Consider the following 6,810-nt stretch of genomic DNA (forward strand, 5'->3'; position numbering starts at 1 on the left):
CTTCCTGAAGACGTCGACCTTGAAGCCGTCGTCCTTAGGGGTGAAGACAATCGTGTCGTCGACGTGGAGGTCAGCCCTACCGGCGAAGTCGCTCCAGAACTTGATGAAGCCGACGCACTCGGCCCTCCACTGGAGCTACACCTTCCACTCGCAGCGCTCGCCCATGTACAAGGCCACCTTCACCGGCGGGCCATTGTTCTTCAACTTGTACTTCCTGATCAGGTGCTGCTCCATGTAGGGCGGCACGACGAGGGCAATGAGGTCGTGGCTCTCCATCTGCACGAAGAACGCAGGCACCCGCACCCTGGGACCGTGCCCCAAATCAGTAGGACGGACGGCGTGAACCCTTGGCGCGGTGATTTGCCAGTGGGCTTCCATGAACCCTACATTGGGGTCACGAAGGCGCACCCGGACGGCTATGTCCCTTGCATCCAGTATGAGCCCGTCTAGGAAGATTTATAGGAATAGCCAGTTCTGCAGATGCAATGAGAATGCAAAGACTTGACTATACTTGCATTGTGATGGACATGATCGTCATGGCAATGCCAATGTCAAGCACTGTCATTGTCAACACCCGGATTTTTAATTCCAGATGCCTATTATGCCATACATCGCAATCCCAGGAAAATTGTTTTCGCGAGACATAACAGTTGATATCACAGAACATTATTCATTACAAACCATAACCGTCTTACAACCAGGGATCACATGATCCAATCTTAAAACAACAGTTGATCTAAAGATCAGATACACAACACATAGCGGAAGATAGGTAGTAGCGGTCCATCTATTCCACAGGCAACGCCTGACGTTGGGAGGTGATCCTAGTTATCGTAGACATCCTGCTATCCATCTTCCTGGTACTGGTGCTCTTCTTCATAGTCTGGCCATTTGAATAGCCAGGGAAAAAGCCATGAGTACTTTTTAAAGTACTCGCAAACTCACACTAATAGATACTAGTAGCTCTAATAATGGTTCTAAGCTTCTAGGTTTATTTGCACAAAGCTAGTTTTATTTCATAAACACTTAGTAGTCAAAAACTCTTTATCTGCCTAAAATTACTCAAGTGGGAACATTAGTGTCATTCCCACAACTTGGTGGTAGTCAAGTCAAGTTCACCTTTCAAGTCACCAGTCATTTTGAAAACATCTAACAACGGAACAGTATGGCCATCTAACCGTCCATGACCGCGGACGCGGCTATTCGAATAGTTTAACACTCTGCAGAGGTTGTACACTTGTGCCACAACTTTTGATTATATCCATCAGGGATTGCCCTGAATAATCATACTCAGTATGCGGATCATCAACCATTAACCTTTCACTTACATACCCTAGTATATGCACCTTCCCTATGAGCTTGGCCTCCCAGCGATGGCGATCTGCCATCCTGGGAACTGCACAGGGATTGGGTAGGACATTCATCTCTATATCACGTCATTTCATTTTTACGGAGGCAGCCTCGGCATAACCCCTATGACGCTTGTTCAGAGGGAACCCATACTAAAGTAAATAAATTTCCAGTTAAGCCTTACCCATTATCAGGTATTGTGGGGGTACTCTAAAGTTGGAATGGTATCGCATCCGAACCCAACCATCAGTTTTTGTCAAATTCACCTTGTCAATCAAAAGTCATATTCACCTTCAAAACTTTCAGTAGAATGACTCATCATTCTAAGGTTTTCAAAGTCATTTGATTCACAAGTTCCCATCTAGATTAGTCAATTTTAGTTTTAGCACTAGCAACTAGTCATGAGGGGTGCTAACAAAATTTTAGCTCTCTAGGCTAAGTTTGATGCTCTTGAAGTACTCTACCTTTATACCAAAGTTAACTATAAAAATAAGCCTTGATAAACAAAGTAAAAGATTGCAAGATAAAAACTTGGGCTTGGACAAATCCTTAAACACAAGATTATGGCAAGGGTATCTTGCACTAGTATAGCTTGTATTAGTAGAGCTTGCCTTGGTTGGTACAATGATCAAAGTGTTCCTCCTCTTCTTCATAGAAGACCTCCTCCTCCTCGTAGCCTTCGGTACTAGCGTCTATAAACGGATACGAGGTATACAATCACCAAAAAAACTTAAGTAGACTAATTAGCCATAGTGGCTCACACAAGATGATCTATTATCATCACAAGCATTAATACTAGGGTTTCCATGTATTTCCTTTGAAAAATAATTTCCTCTCATTGAAAATTACAAAGATTTAATATCCTCAAATAATAAAATACGAGGCCATGTAACTAAAGTCATCACCTCACATTAAAATACTTGGGATAGTGATTTAAATGAGATGCTACATCTCATAATGTTGACTAACATTTTTGAAATAATTTAAATGGGCTAGAAATGACTACATAGCCATTATTTGAATCTAGCCCATGATCATATTAAACAACCATGTCATATTTTTACATATTCAGATAGAGTATCAAAAATTTGAATTTTGAGAGGTGGAATCACTTCAAAATAATTTATGGTTAATTTTTAATAAATGTTTGAAGTTGGCAAATGTACTGTCTTGTTATTTTTATTGCAGTTGTTCTGTAATAAATCAGGGGTTGAGACTAATTGGGTTGGATAGATATTTTGATCTACTTTCCCACAAATTTTGAATCATCACAGATATTTTTCTATTGAATTTTGAACAGAGCCTTGATACGTCTCAAACGTATATATAATTTCTTATGTTCCATGCTACTTTTATGATGATACTCACATGTTTTATACACATTATATGTCATATTTATGCATTTTCCGGCACTAACCTATTGACGAGATGCCGAAGTGCCAGTTGGTGTTTTCTGCTGTTTTTGGTTTCAGAAATCCTACAAAGGAAATATTCTCGGAATTGGACGAAATCAACGCCCAGGGGCTTATTTTTCCACGAAGCTTCTAGAAGACCGAGGGAGAAACGAAGTGGGGCCACGGGGCGCCGCCACACTAGGGCGGCGCGGCCTAAGGGGGGCCCGCGCGGCCCTAGCGTGTGGGGCCCCCGTGACTCCTCCGACTCCGCCCTTCCGCCTACTTAAAGCCTTCGTCGCGAAACCCCCAGTACCGAGAGTCACGATACGCAAAACCTTCCAGAGACGCCGCCGCCGCCAATCCCATCTCGGGGGATTCAGGAGATCGCCTCCGGCACCCTGCCGGAAAGGGGAATCATCTCCCGGAGGTCTCTTCATCGCCATGATCGCCTCCGGATCGATGTGTGAGTAGTCCACCCCTGGACTATGGGTCCATAGCGGTAGCTAGATGGTTGTCTTCTCCTCATTGTGCTATCATGTTAGATCTTGTGAGCTGCCTATCATGATCAAGATCATCTATTTGTAATGCTACATGTTGTGTTTGTTGGGATCCGATGAATATTGAATACTATGTCAAGTTGATTATCAATCTATCATATATGTTGTTTATGTTCTTGCATGCTCTCCGTTGCTAGTAGAGGCTCCGGCCAAGTTGATACTTGTAACCGCAAGAGGGAGTATTTATGCTCGATAGTGGGTTCATGCCTCCATTGAATCTGCGACGAGTGACGGAAAGTTCTAAGGTTGTGGATGTCTTGTTGCCACTAGGGATAAAACATCAATGCTTTTTCTAAGGATATTTGTGTTGATTACATTACGCACCATACTTAATGCAATTGTCCGTTGTTTGCAACTTAATACTGGAAGGGGTTCGGATGATAACTTCGAAGGTGGACTTTTTAGGCATAGATGCATGCTTGGATAGCGGTCTATGTACTTTGTCGTAATGCCCCGATTAAATGTCATAGTACTCATCATGATATATGTATGTGCATTGTTATGCCTTCTTTATTTGTCAATTGCCCAAGTGTAATTCGTTCACCCAACATGCTATTTATCTTATGGGAGAGACACCACTAGTGAACTGTGGACCCCGGTCCATTCTTTACATCTGAAATACAATCTACTGCAATTGTTCTTTACTGTTCTTCGCAAACAATCATCATCATCCACACTATACATCTAATTCTTTGTTTACAGCAAGCCGGTGAGATTGACAATCTCACTGTTACGTTGAGGCAAAGTACTTTGATTGTGTTGTGCGGGTTCCACGTTGGCGCCGGAATCCCTGGTGTTGCGCCGCACTACACTCCGCCACCAACAACCTTCACGTGTTCCTTGACTCCTACTGGTTCGATAACCTTGGTTTCTTACTGAGGGAAAACTTGCTGTTGTAGCATCACACCTTCCTCTTGGGGTTCCCAACGGACGTGTGTCTCACGCGCATCAAGCATATTTTTACGGCGCCGTTGCCGGGGAGATCAAGATATGCTGCAAGGGGAGTCTCCCACATCCAATCTCTTTACTTTGTTTTTGTCTTGCTTTACTTTACTTTATTTACTGCTTTGTTTGCTCTCTATATCAAAAATACAAAAAAATTAGTTGCTAGATTTACTTTATTTACTGTCTTGTTCTCTATATCGAAAACACAAAAAAATTAGTTACTTGCATTTACTTTATTTATCTTTTGTTTATTTCATCATGTTTCCTCCTAAGTACACTCTAAAATACATACCAGTAGGACGAGGTTCTATCATTGGAAAAGATAATATAGAAGATTTTTTTCACTCATGTTAGTACAGCTGAAGATTTTGAAGATAGACACTTGGTAGAACTTGCTCCTACTTATGAAATTGCTGTTGCTTCTTTAGTACACATGTTGGAAACTAAATTTGTTAATCTCAATCATATAATTCAACATATGTTTCTTACACTCTGTGATATGGAGGAAGGAGAAAAGAAAGATTTTGTCTTAGAAACCCTTCTTAAAGAATTTGGTGGTGTAGCAAGAGAGGCTAGAAAAGTCTTTATTAAATATAAGATGCTTGGCTCTTATACCAACTTTGCTAGTACCCTTGAAAAAATGGAAAAAGATAGATTAAAGTACACTAATAAAGTTAATTGTGAAGGGGAGATTAAGACAACAATACCTTGTAAGCTTCTAGGAATGCATGAAGCTCTAGAAAATAACTATAGTTGGCTTGTTCCTGAAAATTTGTTTGATGAAAATAGCAAGCCTAAGAGTAATGAAAAAGGAGCCTCTGAAACTTACATAGATAAGATACAATGCATAGTTGAGAAAGCTCCAAACCCCTCTGTGATGCTTCATCTCTTGATAATACTTGATTCACACTTTCTGCGCCTAGCTGAAAGGCGTTAAAGAAAAGCGCTTATGGGAGACAATCCATTATTTTACTTCTGCACTTTTGTTTTATATTTGAGTCTTGGAAGTTGTTACTACTGTAGCAACCTCTCCTTATCTTTATTTTATTGCATTGTTGTGCCAAGTAAAGTCTTTGATAGTAAAGTCAATACTAGATTTGGATTACTGCGCAGGAACAGATTTCTTGCTGTCACGAAATTGAGCCGTCCCGTCTGTAGAAAATTTAAAAAAATCTGGCAATTTACGTGCGTGATCCTCAGATATGTACGCAACTTTCATTTAATTTGGGAATTTTCGTCTGAGCAATTCTAGTGCCTCTAAAAAATTCGTATTTACGGACTGTTCTGTTTTGACAGATTCTGCCTTTTATTTCGCATTGCCTGTTTTGCTATGTTTGATAGATTTATTTGTTCCATTAACTTTCAGTAGCTTTTTGCAATGTCCAGAAGTGTTAAGAATGATTATGTCACCTCTGAATATATGAATTTTCAATTATGCACTAACCCTCTAATGAGATTGTTTTGAGTTTGGTGTGGAGGAAGTTTTCAAGGGTCAAGAGAGGAGAATGATACAATATGATCAAGAAGAGTGAAAAGTCTAAGCTTGAGGATGCCCCCGTGGTTCATCCCTGCATATTTTAAGAAGACCCAAGCGTCTAAGCTTGGGGATGCCCAAGGCATCCCTTCTTCATCGACAACTTATCAGGTCACCTCTAGTGAAACTATATTTTTATTCTGTCACATCTTATGTGCTTTACTTGGAGCGTCTGTTTGTTTTTGTTTGAATAAAATCGGATCCTAGCATTCTTTGTTTGGGAGAGCGACACGCTCCGCTGTTTCGTATGAACACATGTGTTCTTAGCTTTATTCTTAATGTTCATTGCGAAGGTTGAACTACTTCATTCATTGTTATATGGTTGGAAACAGAAAATGCTTGATGTCTACGGGAGCTTCTATTCTTGTAGACAGTGTTGGGCCTCCAAGAGCAGAGGTTTGTAGAACAGCAGCAAGTTTCCCTTAAGTGGATCACCCAAGGTTTATCGATCTCAGGGAGGAAGAGGTCAAAGATATCCCTCTCATGCAACCCTGCAACCACAAAACAAGAAGTCTCTTGTGTCCCCAACACACCTAATAGGTGCACTAGTTCGGCGAAGAGATAGTGAAATACGGGTGGTATGAATAAGTAGTAGCAACGGCACCGAGAAAAGTGCTTTGCCCGGGACGATAAACAAGCGGTAGTAACGCAGCGAGTAGTAACGCGATAAAACGAGTAAACAAGCAGCGATAGCGATATTTAGGAACAAGGCCTAGGGATTAGACTTTCACTAGTGGACACTCTCAACATTGATCACATAACAGAATAGATAAATGCATACTCTACACTCTTGTTGGATGATGAACACATTGCGTAGGATTACACGAACCCTCAATGCCGGAGTTAACAAGCTCCACAATAATGCTCATATTTTAGTAACCTTTAGTGTAAGATAGATCAAAAGACTAAACCAAGTACTAGCATAGCATGCACACTCGTCACCTTCATGCATATGTAGGAGGAATAGATCACATCAATATTATCATAGCAATAGTTAACTTCGCAATCTACAAGAGATCATGATCATAGC

This window comes from Lolium rigidum, chromosome 3 (genome assembly GCF_022539505.1).
Source record: "Lolium rigidum isolate FL_2022 chromosome 3, APGP_CSIRO_Lrig_0.1, whole genome shotgun sequence".
Lineage (NCBI taxonomy): Eukaryota > Viridiplantae > Streptophyta > Magnoliopsida > Poales > Poaceae > Lolium > Lolium rigidum.